General features: G+C 38.8%; 1 pseudogene; it reads left to right on the top strand.

The window, feature by feature from the left end:
• Window positions 1-16,055, top strand: part of LOC100470459 — an 81,328-nt pseudogene extending 65,273 nt beyond the window's left edge.
• The last annotated feature ends 1,035 nt before the right edge of the window (window positions 16,056-17,090 follow it).

Genomic DNA, 17,090 nt, shown 5'->3' with positions numbered 1-17,090 from the left:
AGCATTATCTCCTCCAGTGCCGTCCATGTTGCAGCAAATGTTGAGAATTCGTTCTTTCTGATAGCTGAGTAATATTCCATTGTATATATGGACCACAGCTTCTTAATCCAGTCATCTGTTGAAGGGCATCTCGGCTCCTTCCATGATTTGGCTATTGTGGACAATGCAGCTATGAACATTGGGGTGCATATGGCCCTTCTCTTTACTACGTCTGTATCTTTGGGGTAAACACCCAGTAGTGCAATGGCTGGGTCATAGGGTAGTTCAATTTTTAACTTTTTAAGGGACCTCCACACTGTTTTCCAGAGTGGCTGTACCAACTTGCATTCCCACCAACAATGTAGGAGGGATCCCCTTTCTCCACATCCTCTCCAACAATTGTTGTTTCTTGCCTTGTCTATCTTTGCCATTCTAACTGGCGTAAGGTGGTATCTCAGTGTGGTTTTGATTTGAATTTCCCTGATGGCTAATGATTTTGAACATTTTTTCATGTGTCTGTTAGCCATTTGTATGTCTTCATTGGAAAAGTGTCTGTTCATATCTTCTGCCCATTTTATGATTTGTTTATTTGTTTCTCGTGTATTGAGTTTGAGAAGTTCTTTGTAGATCTTGGATACCAGTCCTTTATCTGTGGTGTCCTTTGCAAATATATTCTCCCATTCCGTGGGCTGTCTCTTAGTTTTTTTGACTGTTTCCTTGGCTGTGCAGAAGCTCTTTATCCTGATAAAGTCCCATAAGTTCATTTTATCTTTTATTTCTCTTGCCTTTGGAGATGTGTCGTGAAAAAGGTTGCTCTGGCCGATGTCATAGAAGTTGTTGCCTATGTTCTCCTCTAGAATTTTGATGGATTCCTGTCTCACATTGAGGTCTTTCATCCATTTGGAGTTTATTTTTGTGTATGGTGTGAGAGAGTGGTCAAGTTTCATTCTTTTGCATGTAGCTGTCCAATTTTCCCAGCACCATTTATTGAAGAGACTGTCTTTTTTCCACCGGATGTTTTTTCCTGCTTTATCAAAGATTAGTTGCCCAAAGAGCCGAGGGTCCATTTCTGGGTTCTCTATTCTGTTCCATTGGTCGATGTGTCTGTTTTTGTGCCAGTACCATGCTGTCTTTGTGATCACAGCTTTGTAGTACAGCTCGAAATCCGGCATTGTGATGCCCCCAGCTTTGTTTTTCCTTTTCAACAGTTCCTTGGAGATTCGGGGCCTTTTCTGGTTCCATACAAATTTAAGGACTATTTGTTCCAGTTCTTTGAAAAATGTCCTCGGTATTTTGATCGGGATAGCATTGAAAGTGTAGATTGCTCTGGGTAGTATGGACATTTTAACTATGTTAATTCTTCCAATCCATGAGCATGGAATATTTTTCCATCTTTTTATGTCTTCCTCAATATCTTTCAAAAGTGATCTATAGTTTCTAGCATATAGGTCCTTTACGTCTCTGGTTAAGTTAATTCCAAGGTAACGCATGGTTTTTGGTGTTATTGTAAATGGGATGGATTCCCTAATTTCTCTTTCTTCAGTCTCGTTATTCGTGTATAGAAATGCAACTGATTTCTGGGCATTGATTTTGTATCCTGCCACCTTACTGAATTGTTCTATAACTTCTAATAGTTTGGGAGTGGATTCCTTTGGGTTTTCCATATAGAGTATCATGTCATCTGCAAAGAGAGACAGTTTGACTTCTTCTTTGCCGATTTGGATACCTTTGATCCCTTTTTGTCTTCTGATTGCTGTTGCAAGGACTTCTAGTACTATGTTGAATAATAGTGGCGAGAGTGGGCATCCTTGTCGTGTTCCTGATCTTAAGGGAAAGGCTTCCAGCTTTTCCCCATTGAGAATAATGCTTGCAGTAGGCTTTTCATAGATGGCTTTTATGAGATTGAGAAATGTACCCTCTATTCCTACACTCTGAAGGGTTTTAATCAGGAAAGGATGCTGTATTTTGTCAAATGCTTTTTCTGCATCAATTGAGAGGATCATATGGTTCTTGAGTCTTTTCTTGTTGATATGATGTATCACATTGATTGATTTGCGAGTGTTGAACCATGCTTGCATCCCAGGTATGAATCCCACTTGGTCATGATGGATAATCCTTTTAATGTACTGTTGGATTCTATTAGCAAGGATCTTGTTGAGGATTTTGGCATCCATATTCATTAGAGAAATCGGTCTGTAATTCTCCTTTTTGAGGGGGTCTTTGCCTGGTTTGGGGATCAAGGTAATATTAGCCTCATAGAATGAGTTTGGTAGCTTTCCTTCTGTTTCTATTTTTTGAAATAGCTTTAGGAGAATAGGTATTATTTCTTCTTTGAATGTTTGGTAGAATTCCCCAGGAAAACCGTCTGGGCCTGGAGTTTTATTATTTGGAAGGTTGTTTATCACTGACTCAATTTCTTCATAGTTAATTGGCCTATTTAAGAAATCTATTTCTTCCTGTTTCAGTCTTGGTAGTTTATAGGTTTCCAGGAAGGCCTCCATCTCTTCCAGATTGTTTAGTTTTTTGGCATATAGCTGTTGATAAAAGTTTCTAATAATCCTTGCAATTTCAATGGTGCTGGTCGTGACCTCTCCCTTTTCAGTCATAATTTTAATAATCTCAGTCCTTTCTCTTTGTTTTTGGACAAGTTTTGCCAGTGGTCTATCAATTTTATGGATTCTCTCAAAGAACCAGCTTCTAGTCCTGTTGATCTGCTCTACTGTGGTTCTGGTCTCTAATTCATTGATTTCTGCTCTAATCTTGGTCAACTCCTTCCTTGTCAGTGGGTTAGGCCTGTCCCTCTGTTGCTGTTCCAGTTTCTTGAGGTGAGAATATAGAAACTGCATTTTAGATTTTTCTATTCTTTTGAGTGAGGCTTGGATGGCTATGTATTTCCCCCTTAGGACTGCCTTTGCAGTATCCCATAGGTTTTGGACCGTTGTGTATTCATTCTCGTTGGTCTCCATAAATTGTTTAATTTGTTTTTTGATTTCCTGGTTTATCGAGTCATTCTTGAGCAGGATGGTTCTTAGCCTCCAAGTGTTTGAGTTTCTTCCAGGTTTTTCCTTGTGGTTGAGTTCCAATTTCAGAGCGTTGTGGTCTGAGAATATGCAGGGGATAATTTCAATCTTTTGGTATTGGCTGAGACCTGTTTTGTGTCCCAGAGCATGATCTATTCTTGAGAATGTTCCATGGGCATTTGAATAGAATGAGTATTCTTTGGTTCTGGGGTGTAGTGTTCTATATATATCTATGAGGTCCAACTCGTCGAGTATGGCATTCAAAGCCTTTGATTCTTTGCTTAGTTTTTGCCAGGGTGTTCTGTCTATTTCTGATAGTGGGGTGTTGAGGTCCCCTACTATTACTGTGTTCTTATCTATATGTCTCTTTATTTTGGTTAAGAGTTGGCTTGTGTATCTTGCTGCTCCCCTGTTGGGGGCATATATATTAATAATTGTCATATCCACTTGTTGAATACTTCCTTTAAGAATAATATAGTGCCCTTCTGTATCTCTCTCTATGGCCTCTAGTTTAAAATCCAGTCTATCTGATATGAGAATTGCTACTCCAGCTTTCTTTTGAGGTCCATTTGCGTGGAAGATGGTACTCCATCCCCTTACTCTAAGTCTGAATGCATCTTTGGGTTCAAAATGAGTCTCTTGTAGACAGCAAATGGATGGGTCATGTCTTTTTATCCAATCTGCAACCCTGTGGCGTTTTATGGGAGAGTTTAAGCCATTTAGATTGATAGAGATTATTGACAGATATGATTTTAATGATGCCATTTCTCTTTAAAGTCTTTGTATCGGTTGTGACTTGCTGCTCTGTATCACTCTTGGGGCCTTTTTACCTTTATAGAGCCCCCCTTAATATCTCCTGTAGGGCTGGTTTCGTGGTTACGAAATTGGTTAATGATTGGCGATTTTGGAACGTCTTTATTTCTCCATCAATTCTGAATGACAGCTTTGCTGGATAAAGGATCCTTGGCTGCATGTTTTTCTCTGAAAGAGCTTTAAAAATGCCCCCCCAAGCCTTTCTCTCATTCCAGGTCTCTGTAGACAGGTCTGACGTAATCCTGATACCTTTGCCTTGGTACGTGAGAAATTTCTTTGCCCTGGCCGCTTTCAATACTGTATCCTTGGATCTAATATTTGCGAATTGCACTATGACATGCCGTGGCGTAGGTTTGTCCTGGTTGAGCTTGGATGGGGTCCTCTCTGCCTCTTGGACACGAATGCTTGTTTCCCTTGCTAGATTAGGGAAGTTTTCAGCTACAATTTGTTCAAATATCTCTTCTAGACCTCTGTTTTTCTCCACCCCTTCAGGGATGCCGATGATTCTGACATTGGATCGTTTCATAGAGTCAGTAATCTCCCGTAATCTACATTCGTGGGCGTGGATTTTTTTAAGACCAGCTTCTATTTTCGTTTTTTCTTCTACTAACCCATCCTCCAATTCGCTAACGCGTTCCTCTGCCTCGGTGACCCTGGCCGTCAGAGCCTCTAGTTTTGACTGCATTTGGCTCATAGAATTTTTAATTTCTGTCAGATTCGCTCTCATTTCTGCCCTTAGGGATTCTATATTCTCAGCAACGCTTTCTCTGATGCTTTTTTCAAGTTTACTCATCATCTTGACCATTGTTGCTCTGAATTCCATTTCTGATAATTGGGATACATCCATATGTATTAATTCTGTGGCCGAGGCCAATTCTGTGGCAGAGGCCACAGACTCATTATCTTTTCTTTGCTGGGGGGGACTTCTCCTTCTCGTCATTCTGATGAAGAGAGATTGCAGGGTTGTCCAGAGCCCAAGTGTTGACTGGGACCCAGGCCGTGCGCCCTTGTTTTATAGAGATCTTAGGGATGTGGGCTTCTTCCTTAAAGAGTTTATTTATTTATTTGAGAGAGAGAGAGACAGTCAGCAAGAAAGGGAACCCAAGCAGAGGAGTGGGAGAGGAAGAAGCAGGTTCCCGGTGGAGAAGCCCGATGAAGGACTCCTTACGGAGCGTTGTGATCACACCCTAATCCGAAGACAGGTGCTTGGTGACTGCGCCACTCAGGCGCTCCGGGTTGTGGGCTTCTTGATTTTTCAGCCTGCCTTCTGGGGGAGGGGCCTGCCTGCAGGTACTCAGAAAACCCTGTTTGGGTAGAGTCTCTGTGTCCCTTGCGAGGGGGGATGGGGATGGGCACCCTGTGAGCCGGTATTTCCGGGCTTTTGTTCTCTGGCGGCTTTCCCTGGCGGTTTGCTATGCCTCTTCTGAGAGAGCAGCAGCGGCTGAAATTCAGCCTCTGTCTCAGAACAGAGGGATCGCGGATCGTTCTCCACTGATGTTCTGGCCACTTTAACTCTGTTTCTGTTGGTGCTGCTCAACCCTGCAGCATCCCGGGCTGTGCGCCCCACACCCGGCGTCCCAGCCCTCACTTCCAGGGCCGGCACGTCTCTGTCCTTTGTGTTTCCAACCCCGCCCGCCGCCAGCCGCCCCGCGCGGGCTCCCGGAGCTCCCCGTCTCAGTCTGGTGTCTCACGGGTGCTGACCGCGAGTCCGCCTGCTCCCCCGTGCAGGTGGCCCGCCAACCGCCAGCCTTCTCGCGTACGCTCCCGGAGCTCCCTTCTCAGCCTGCTGTCTCAAGCGTGCGGGTCCGCGGTCTGTCCGCTCCCCCTTGCAGGTGGCTACCGCTTCCCGGCGCCCTGACACGGCGGCTCCCTCCCCCTTCTGTTTAGCTTCCGATATCTGTGCGCGGTTTCACGGCTCCCCGCTTCGTACCTCGATACTCAGCGCTGGAGATGTTCATTTGTAGAGATCCAGATGTATCTTCCTGCATCTCAGGCTGATTCCGTGGATATTCCTGCTGGTCTGGTACCTATCCAGCTTAACTCAGGGGACCGGCTGAAAAAGGGGTCCCCTACTCCTCCGCCATCTTCAGGGTTTTTCCAGAGTAGATCTGGTTTTGAGCCTGTTTTCCTCTCATCATGGCCTCTGCTGTGTTCTGATGAGGCTAGGCTGCTCCCTCCTCCACTATGGCCTGGCAATGCTCTCAAAGTAGTCAGCTGGGGCAATTGTAGTTCTCACTTCATTTATTTCCTGTGTCTCAGGGACTTCTGTTCTTCATTGTTGGCTGCCCAGCGTCTAGGAAAAAAAGGTCACTTTTTTATATTTTGTTAATTTATTGATTGTTTTAGGTGGGAGTGTAATTCTGGTCCTGATTATGCCATCTTATTTGGAAGTGAAATTCCATGACATAAATATTTTGAGGTGAGGTTATATCATGGTAGATAGATTTTTATCACTTGGTAGATTTTCTTGGTAGAGTAACCCCCTATCACTTTTACCCATGACATTTTTTCCTGTACAGATTTTCCTTGTCCTGGTATCAGCTCCCTTAATATTTCACAACTACAGCAGCTTCTTAGTTGTTAGTTTAGGATTTGAAAATTATGTCTTTGTTCCTTTTTTTTTATTTCCAGACTTTGTATTTAAGATGTGTCTCATAACAACATATTGTGATCATTGATATCAGTACTGCTGCTATTTTTAATATGTCCCAACAATAATAGCCTTTAATTGGATTATTTAATCAATTTAGATTTAATGAAATTACTGATATATTTAGGTAGATATTTCTTTCTATTTGAAGAATACATTTCTATATATTATCTTTCTATTTGTGCACATTTAAATTTCCACTTCTATTTCTTTTTTACTTCTCTGGCATCTAACAGTTTTTGTATTCAATCCAGGTATCTATATATTCCCTGAACAGATAGAGTGATAAGTTGTCTATTGTTACATGTGCATCAGTAGTTTATTCTTTTATTATTGTATATTTGTTTATTTTTTTGAATATTCAGAATTTGTCTTTCTCCATTACTTTGTTGATGGAAATATGGGTTATTTCATTGTGTATCTATCTTAAAGGCTGTTATGAGGATACTGGACGTGTGTATGTGTGTGTGTGTGTGTGTGTGTGTGCATGTCTATATCCCTTAGACATGCACCTACATCAAACTAATGGTTAATTAATAGGTCAGGTATGGTTAACTTTATTGGAAACCACTGAGGAGTTATCAGCCCCCAAACTCCTCTTTACCTGTCTTCCAGACATTTGTGAAAGTTACATTGAATTTCATCATTGCCAAAACATGGCATTTTTCTTTCTTTATAATGTAAATTCTGATGAGTGTGTAATCATCTTTCATTTTGCTTCCCATGAAATAATATTTTCATATGCTTTTTTGGTCATTTGGACATATAATTTGTGCAATGCTTATTTAAGTCTTTTGTCAAATTTTATTGATTTGTTTACATTTTTCCTACTGATATATACAAGTGCTTTCAGTAGCTTAGACAGAAATCTTTTGCTGCATAAATGTGCATTAAAAATTTTATTCCCAGTCTGCTGCTTGCCTTTTCATTTTCTTCATATTGGCTATAGATTACCAGAAATTTTTAATTCTGGTGATATATATATATATTTTTTTTCTTTTATGCATATTGTATTTTGAGTCTTTCCTGAGAAATCTTCGCTAACTCCAAGGTCATGAAGAAATACTCTTTTTTTTCCTCATAGATCTTTATCATTTTAGCCTTCATATGTAGGTCTATAATTCATCTCTACCTCTTTAGTGAAAAAAAAGGAAGTAATAGTAAATTTTAGTAGTAAAAGTGGATTCAAAGTTATTTTTTTTAACACAGAAACCTAAATTGTTTAGTATCATTTATGGAAAAGAAGTTTACTTATTAAATTGTATGGGTAGCTTTGGCAAAATCTAAGTTACTGTATATCTGTGGTTCTATTTATGAGTTATCTATTTCTGTGCTGTTGATTTGCCTGTCTATCATTGTAGCAATATCACTATATTGATTGCTGAAGTTTTAGAGTAAATCTTAAACTTAAATAGAGCTTACCTTGGAAATTCTTATCTCTTTTCATAAGTTAGTTTCTTTATATTTTTTCATATCCACAACTCTCCAGTGTCCTTACATGACTTTTAGTTGATGTATGTTGTTATGACATGAGCATATATCTTAAGCAGACGTGGAATTTTAGATGAGTATTTCTTGAACAGGGCACCGAAATGCAAGCTATAAAGAAAAATCTGATAAAAATTCAACTATATTAGTAAGACTTATTTCATGAAAAGAGAACAGGAAGATGAGCTCATCTAATGAGGCTCTATTGCACATGAACACTAAGAGATGTGAAATTGATAGTTTGTAGTGGCATTTTTTAAAAAAGAGATTGGAATCTGTCCAAATATAATTGATAATAGAATTTTTGAAAAATCAGTGTTGGCATACTATTGCAATGGAATGAAATTCAGCATTAAAATTCAACCTTGTCCAACTAAGTCAACATAGATAAATCTTAAAATATGATGCCATGTAAAATTAGGAGTTCATGGAAATACTGTATCTATATATTACTGTTATTGCATTAGAAAATGTTAGAAACCTGCAAAGCTATACAAAGGGTATGAACAGGGCATGCATGAACAGATTTTTAATGCTTACATAAAATATTAAACATTAATAAAATGTGCAAAGGGCATGAACAGGGTATGCATGAATATTTTATGTAAATATTAAATACCATTATTAATAGAATTTAAATTTCAACCATATAGTATCTTCATTGGTGGAAATAAGAAGTACTTAACAAGTCTATTCAATATAACCAGGCGATGGGTGTAAGGAGGGCATGTGTTGTGATGAGCTCTGGGTGTTATATGCAACTAATGGATCATTGAACACTACATCAGAAATTACTGATGTACTATATGCTGGCTAACTGAACATTAAAAAAAGACAATATACAGAATATCATTAGGGTGGAAGAGATATAATGTTCACAGTATACCACTTCAGGGATAATTTGATGAAGACTTTCCAAGAATAATTTGGTAGTAGTTATCAGCCCATTTTCAATAAAATATGCTTTAATACCTTTTCCTGAAAATTCTACTCTTAGGGATTTATCTTAAATACAATTTAGAGATACAGAAATGTTTATAAACGAGAAACTATACTGTAGTTTTATTCAAAATGATAATAAATAGTTTTGTTCATCAGTGTGTTTGGTGAACAGAACACGATAGAGAGTACTAATGCTAAAACAAAATAAAAGTGATATGCTATCATGAAAATATTGGTTGATACTACTTAAGATGTATCTTAAATCAAGATTCAGAAGATTTAAAATTATCTCAGATAAAATCTGTGTAACCTCTATATCGTAGTACGTTGCTTTTATTTTATTTTCTAAAGAGCTGTTCCCACCTGAGAGTCAGTAATTTATTTTGATATAGTTATGAGTAAAGCTGCTGTGAATATCCCTGTCTAATTAGTTTATGAACATATGCTTTAATTCCTCTCAAGTAAATGTGGAGAAATAGAATTACATGGTCCTTAGGTACACATATGCTAAACTTTATTAAAAACTCCTGAACAACTGACCATCCCTGTGAGAATATTCAAATTGTGTTATATTTAGCAAATACACCATTAAGCAAAGGAAAAAGAAAAGAACCACTGAGTGGAATAACTTCAAAAACATGTTGGACAAAAGACACTGTAAATAGGGTGGTGTTTATACAGGTATATACATTGGTGAAAACTCATTGAACTGTATGTTTTAGCAAAAAAGAAGAAGAAGGGGAGGGGGAGGAGGAGTGGGGGAGGAGGAGGAGGAAGAAGAAGAAAGAAAGAAGAAAAATGCACGTCAATGCTATTTGACATGCTTGTCCTGGGATCAGTATTAAAATTATGACTCCTCCCAGTTTCTATACATTTTATTTTCTCACATTGTTGGGTTAATATCATAGTAGAATTGTATAACTGTATTTAGATGGGATGCATTTTTGAAATATTTCTTAAGCTAGAAAGTAAATGATAGTTTAAGTTATATCTAGGCAAGAGATGATATTACTAGTGTCATTGTTATGTTGTGGTATCTTGAGTGATTTTTGTTTCTTCTTGGAGTTTTTCTGTATTACATAAATTGACTGCAAAAAATATCAATTTGAAAATTGTGAAAGGGTGGTGAATTTTATAAATATTTAAGTTGAAAAGAGTGAGTTGGCAACATTATTAAATTCAGCATAAAATTCATAGGATAAAACCTAAGAAGCAGCGTATATGTGTTTATTTTCTTTTGTAATATTTCATTAAAAGTTTGAAACAACATATTCTAGAGTGGCTAATGATCTCTTTGCTGTCCTACAGACAGATCTAAAATTCCAGTGGTTAGGGACTTATTCTTCTAGAATAAAATTTGACCTGGGAAGTATCTCAGATAATTTTGTTACTAGTCCTAGCAGTGGGAGATAGTTGCATGCGCCGTGATGTAAAGACACTGGAAGAAGTCAGTTTACAGTGCCATTTGTCTGGCACCTATTCCTCTTGACCTACTCTACCCATTTTGGGAGTAATTTATCAATACAATAGAATGGAAACAAAAATAAAAGCAGAAACACCACGTGTTTTTATTTTCTGTCAGCACACAGGTAAAAAGCAGATTGGTTTTCAGTTTCTGCCTCACTTTTCTAGTTATACTGGCTGTCTTTTTCTCCCAGGAAGGCTGGCGAGAAAAGTGGAGGAGAATGCCTCAGGTTATGGTAATTGAAGAAATAAACAGCTCCCAGATAAAATTTCATGAATCCAGTCACACTGTGGGATCTACCGACAATATAGTTTAGATTGTCACCTCTAATGTTGAGCAAAAAACAAAACTATTATTCTGATTCATAAAGACCTACTCAATTATGAAGTAATATCTGTGTGGGAAAACAAAAGGTGACAACATCGATTTCTTTTCACCTCCTCCCAACGATTACAGGAGTTGTTTCCAGTGTATCTCAGAGTAGCTCTGGAAATAATTAAAATGAGCTGGAATAGAGTAAAAGTAGTAGGCAGCTCGTATCTAAATGAGCAAGAGTTGTGAGTCTATTATTTTTAATGTTTATTGGTGTTAAGGGACATGTATTATGTATATTGTAGTCTATTTTGCAGTTTACTTACATGACGTGGAGTGAGTAAGATAGCATTGTTGGCTACAAAAACCAGTTGCATCAGGCTTTCATAGGAAGGAAACTATACTGAGGGAATAGGCTAAGTAGTCTATGAGCTCAGTAAATGCTAAGTTCATTATGGTGCTATCACGTAAGGTAGCCTCAGAGTGTTAGTGCAGCATCTAAAAGTGCCTAGCACTCTCCTTAGACACTAGAAGTAACTGGCTCAATAAAATTTAAGAGCAGCAATATCAGAAGCAGAGCTCAATGCCTCAGAGTTTTATAAAAGCACTGTCATCATCATCATCATTGAGGCTTAAATTGAGAACTCAACAGTACAGATTTACTACTTTCTTTGGAAGATCTTATAACCTTGTATGAGAGTATTTGAAAATTTCAGGAGTAAATGTTGGAAAACATGGTCTTGTAGTGGTGATAGCTGAGAAGAAATGTGACTATTTAAAGAAATGCTGATAGGTGGATCAGAGCGCTTTAGAAATAAATGTGCTGTCTTTCATAAGGGGATTTTTCATTTCATAAAGGGTTGTCCTTTTAAATAGTTTGGCCTCATAGCAAATGCTCCATTTGCTCTTTTAAAGATACTAACCCTTCCCCCTCCCTTTTTTTTCTATTACTGTGTAGAAGGTAAAGTTTCTGTGACCTCTTTCATTATTTCCACGAACAACTATTTGAGCAACACCTAAGTGCAGATCACTGAAATGTAGTCTGAAATCCAAGAGAGTAAGGCTTCAAAACTACTGAAGAGTATATTCCATGTCATGAACCATGGATCATTCAGAATTCCGAAAGAAAGAGATAACTTTCCCCTGTTTTGTACTTGAAACTGCTTGGCATGCTGGGGGAATGGTACAAATGCCTGAGTGGCTGGAGACTATAATTTGACATAGGAATTATAGGAAAAGAGATTGGGATAAAAGCTGGGCAGTAACTACAAAATGACTGAAATATCAGGCACATTATTCTGCAAATAGTGGAGAATCATCATTATTTTTAAGCAGGTAGTAGAATTTCCAAATGTATGTTATTTTTAGGAAGACAAGTTTGAATAGAAACTGAGTATAAAAAAAGAATGAAAAAAATATTCGGGAATATATTGCAGTAGTCCAGGAATTAAATATAGATTTTCACAAGTAGGGGTAGGAAAAGAAAGAAAGAGACTGTTTGTATTTGAAAACTATTGTAGAGATAGACACATTAGAGATCGCTCTTCTCTTTTTTTTAATAATATTTTTATTATATTACGTTAGTCACCATACAGTGCATCCCTAGTTTTTGATGTAAAGCTCCACTTGAATCAAGGCTGACAGAGAAGGAATGATAAAAGTTGATCCTGTGATTTTTGCTTGGGTGAATGTGTAGATGGTGGTACCATTGCATTGTATATAAAATACAGAAGAAGGATGGGTTTTGAGAGAGAGATAATAAATTTAACTTAAGACTTGTTCCTTGAAGTCATTTACAGTATTATATACTATTTGTATTAACTATTATAGAATTATAGAATATTTAATATTTAGGAAGAACTAGCCAATGCATTTTTTTTCACTTCTAGAAGTTCTGTAGATTGAAGACAAAATTTGGGTGTCATTTGAATAAAGATTTTGTTGGAGACATAAGTGGATGGCATTATAAAGTGGGAGAACAGAGAATTGAGCCACTCTGGGTGAGCACTGAGCCCTGCAGGATGCCCCTGTGGAAGGGGAGGGCACTTCATGGAGACAGACAATGGGAAAGACATCAGTCAGATGGGAGGTGAAGCTAAACAGCTTCCTGAAAGTGAAGCAAGAAAGTTTTAAGAAGGAAGCCCAGGAAAATAGCATAGCAGTTTTCTGAGATGTCATGTAGGAGAGAGCTTGAGAGTAGATCTGTGGGGGAGAGATTTAGGAAACCACTCATAACACTGAAATTTAGGGTTCAGTACAGTAGTGCACAGAATTCAGCTTGTATTAAGTGAAGGTGAAAAATCAAGAGGAGAGAATGCAGATTATTTTTTTACTGAATTTGATGATAAAAAGAAGGCAAGATAACTTGCAGTAGTAACCTTTGGAGAGACAGGGTCTAAAGGTGTATTTGAAAGTCAAAGGAAAGAATCTTGAAAGATAACAAAGATAGAAGTGAGAGACAAAGTTGGTAAGGTAGTGACAGAAGATCTGGTTGAAGCAACAGAATCAGTGTAGTGTTAGAAATAAAACTATCAAGAAAGTCAGGAGTTCGAGTCAGTTTCCTAAAGTGGGGAGGATCCGAAGCGGGGTTAAAAACAGGGCAGTCTCATCTTTGCATTTCTCTGTGACTATTAGAAGCTAAACCTAGCGTGAGATGTGACTCCTTTATTTTCTTTAATTCACATCGCAGACAGATCTGAACATTATAATCCCTGCAGGCAAGATGAGAAATATATAGGGATTTGGTCTTTCTGTTAAAGACTGAACAATTTGAGGGGTGCCTGGGTGACTCGGTTGATTTAGCATGTGACTGTTGGTTTCAGCTGAGGTCATGATCTCAGGGTCTTGAAATCAAGCCCTGAGTTGGGCTCTGTGCTCAGTGTGGAGTCTGCTTGAGATTCTCTCTCTCTCTCCCCCTGTCCCTCCCCTCCCTCGTGTCCTCTCTTTCTCAAATAAATAAATAAAATAAAATCTTAAAAAAAGAAAAAAAAGGAGGACTGAACAATTTCAATGCCCAGAACATCTGCATAGAGTCTTTCCTTGTGGATGAGCTCTCAGAGTGCTTCTCAAACTTTTGATACATACGAATCAATGTTCAGGTTTGTGAATAGAACAACTAAGTATTTTGTACTCTATGAGATATTTAACAGGTTTCCAGGGTAATTCTTAGAATGCATGAATGTCGGATTTGCTGACTGTAGAATCTAGTATAGGTCATTTTCAGTTCTACTGTAAATATACCAAAGTAGGTCAGGTTGTCTGAGCTGGAGAAGTAAGGGAAACAGCATAATCATCATGGGCTAGAGACAAAATGGAATCATCAGTAGGAGAAATTTAGGGTTTCTCTAAGATTTTGTTCAGTTCAAGATTAGTCCCAGTTTGCCAAGATTAATGACTCCCCGGTGTGGTTCCAACAATAAGGCTTATATCCTTTTACACTGGCTTATTAGAATGTTCCATTTCTTTTTGTTCTCTCTAATTATTGTTATTAACTAACTCCAGCCACTCTGGTCTTCCAGTATCTAAAACATGCCAAAAGCGTTCTTCCCTCTAGAGCTTCAACATTAGCTGTCTCTTCAGATTTGTGTGCAATTTGCATCTTTAAATATTAACTTTTTAAGCATTAGTTTAAATATTAAATCCTCAAAATTAAGGAAACTCCACAGACTTCTTTTTATTTTTTTAAGATTTATTTGTTCATTTTGGAGAGTGAAAGAATATGGGGGGAGGGGCAGAGGGAGAGGGAGAGAACAAATCCTCGAGCAAACTCCCTGCTGAATGTGGAGCCCCATTCAGGGCTCGATCCCAGGACCCCAAGATCATGACCTGAGCTGAAATCAAGAGCCCACTGCTTACCCAACAGAGCCACCCAGGGGCCCCTCCACAGATTTCTTCATCATATGTTTATGTTTTATATGCTTAATTGAATCAAGACCTGTTATACAGTTTTAAATTCAGGCAAATTAAGACAGAACCTCATATGTCATGTTTATCATTTATCTTCAGTGCCCAAACCGTTGTCTGCATAAATAGGTGGGTATGTAATAAACTGTTTATAATAGTATATATTATGCTGTGTATAAATATGAAATATGTAGTACATAAAATATACCACCCCAAGAGGAAAAGAAGTCCCAATTATAAAACATACTGCACGATTTTGTAGGGTTCTAGGAATTAAGTATATGAATAGAAAGCAGGTAGATCAATTCATCATCAATTCAGGGACTGGGGATGAAATAGGAAATGCTATATGCAGCAAGAGGCATGCTTTCATTCAGTTAAAAACATCATCTTTGGTTCAAGTTTGCTGAGTCGGGAAGATCCTGAGCTCGCTCACCTTTTTCTGTGAACACATCAAAACTGCTGTCTCTGGGAGCTACCTGAAAACTAGCAGAACAGGTCTTCCACAACTAAAGGTATAAAGAAAAAGCCACATCAGACAGGAGGAATGGCAGGAATATGGTCTTGTCAGGACCCACACCCCCAGCTTGGTGACCCACAACCAGGAGAGGTATTACTAATATGGAGGTCCTCTCTGAGAAGTGAGGTGTTCAAGCCCCACATTGGACCCCACTGCCCTGGGAACCTGCACTGGGAAGATAAGCCCCCATGACATGTCGTTTTTGAAAACCAGCGACCTCAATTCCAGGAGAGCCAGAGGACTGTAGGAAACTAAGACTCCACTCTTAAAGGGCTTACACACAAACTCAGACCTCCAAACCCAGCACAGAGGCAGTAGTTTGAAAAGTGCCTGCACCATATGTGAAGGAGACATATTGATTGATTTTAGGGCATATGCCAGAGGGGCAGAGATTTGTTAGAACTTTCTCTGGGGAGGAAAGAGATCATGGGGACCATTTTTTTGGACTCATTTTCTACCTAATTGTCCCAGCTCTGGAAGGTGCAGTTTCTGACACTGTCCATCTACCTTGCTAGCACCACTAACCCTACCCTGGCAGCAACCTCTGCAGACCCATTCGCACCAACCGGCACACCCTGGTATGCAACCCTCCAATGCTGCCTCTGTATTGCCACAGGTGGCATACAGCATTGGTTAGAGCCAGACCCCCCCCCCCGCCTCAAAGTGACTTTGCCCCCACACCTGGTAGGCAACCTAAGCCTGGACTATTACCCCCACCAAAGGGTTCTCACCATGGGGGGAATGAAGGCCAGGCCCGCCCTCCAGCATACCTGCAACAGTCATGGCTGGGACTTAAAACTAGCTGTGCCAGTGTTTAGCCACATCCACCAACGTGCCTGCAGCAGTCATGGCCTTGCTATAGCAGGAGGGCGCATGCAGCCCACAGGGGACACCCCTGGAGTGCTTGGCTCTGATAACCAAAGGGATTATGCTTGTGGGTCCCACAGGACAACTGCTTCATAAAGCCACTCTTTCAAGACTAAGAGATATAGTTGGCCTTCCTAATGCATAGAGGCAAACACAGAGAATCGGGCAAAATGAGGAGACAGAGGAATATGTTTCAAACAAAAGAATAAAAAACCTCAGAAAAAGAACTAAACAAAACTGAGATAAGCAATCTACCTGATAAAGACTTCAAAGTAATGGTCATAATGATGTTCACTGAACTTGGGAGAAGAGTGGATGGACACAGTGGGAATTTCAACAAATCGAAACTATAAGAAAGTACCAAACAGAGCTGAAGAATACAATAACTGAAATGAAAAATACACTACAAGAAATCAACAGATTAGGTGAAGGAAAAGAATGAATGAACAATCTGGGAGAGAAGGTAACAGAAATCACCCAAGCTTAACAGAAAAAAAAAGAAAAAATATTTAAAATGAGGATAGTTTATGGAACGTCTAGGACAACAAGAGCATTAATATTTACATCGTAGGATATGGGAATGGAGGCAGAAAATCCCAACACTCAAATAGCAAAAGCAATTGTGTGAAAGAATGAAGCTGAAGGTATCACACTCCCTTGATTTCAAATTATACTACAAAGCTATAGTAATCAGAATAGTATGGTACTATGGTACTGGTATAAAAACAGACACTTAGATCAATAGGACAGGATAGAGAGCCTGGAAATAAACCTGTATTTATATGGTCAATAAATCTATGACAAAGGAAGCAAGGATATGCAACGGGAAAGACAGTCTCTTCAATAAATGGTGCTGGGAAACAGGACAGCTGCAAAAGAATGAAACTGGATCACTTTCTGACACCATACACAAAAATATAGTCAAGATGGATTAAGACTTAAATTTAACACCTAAAGCCATAAAATCTCCTAAAAGAAAATATAGGCAATAAACTCCATGATATTAGTCTCTGCAATAATTTTTGGGTCTGTCTCCTTAGGCAAGGATAAAAAAAAGAGAGAGAGAGAAAGAAAAAGGCTACATCAAACTAAAACTCATGTTGCAGTGAAGGAAGCCAGTAATAAGATGAA

Source organism: Ailuropoda melanoleuca, chromosome 15, assembly GCF_002007445.2.
Source record: "Ailuropoda melanoleuca isolate Jingjing chromosome 15, ASM200744v2, whole genome shotgun sequence".
NCBI classification, from domain to species: Eukaryota; Metazoa; Chordata; class Mammalia; order Carnivora; family Ursidae; genus Ailuropoda; species Ailuropoda melanoleuca.
This window is presented reverse-complemented; position numbering and strand designations above follow the sequence as displayed.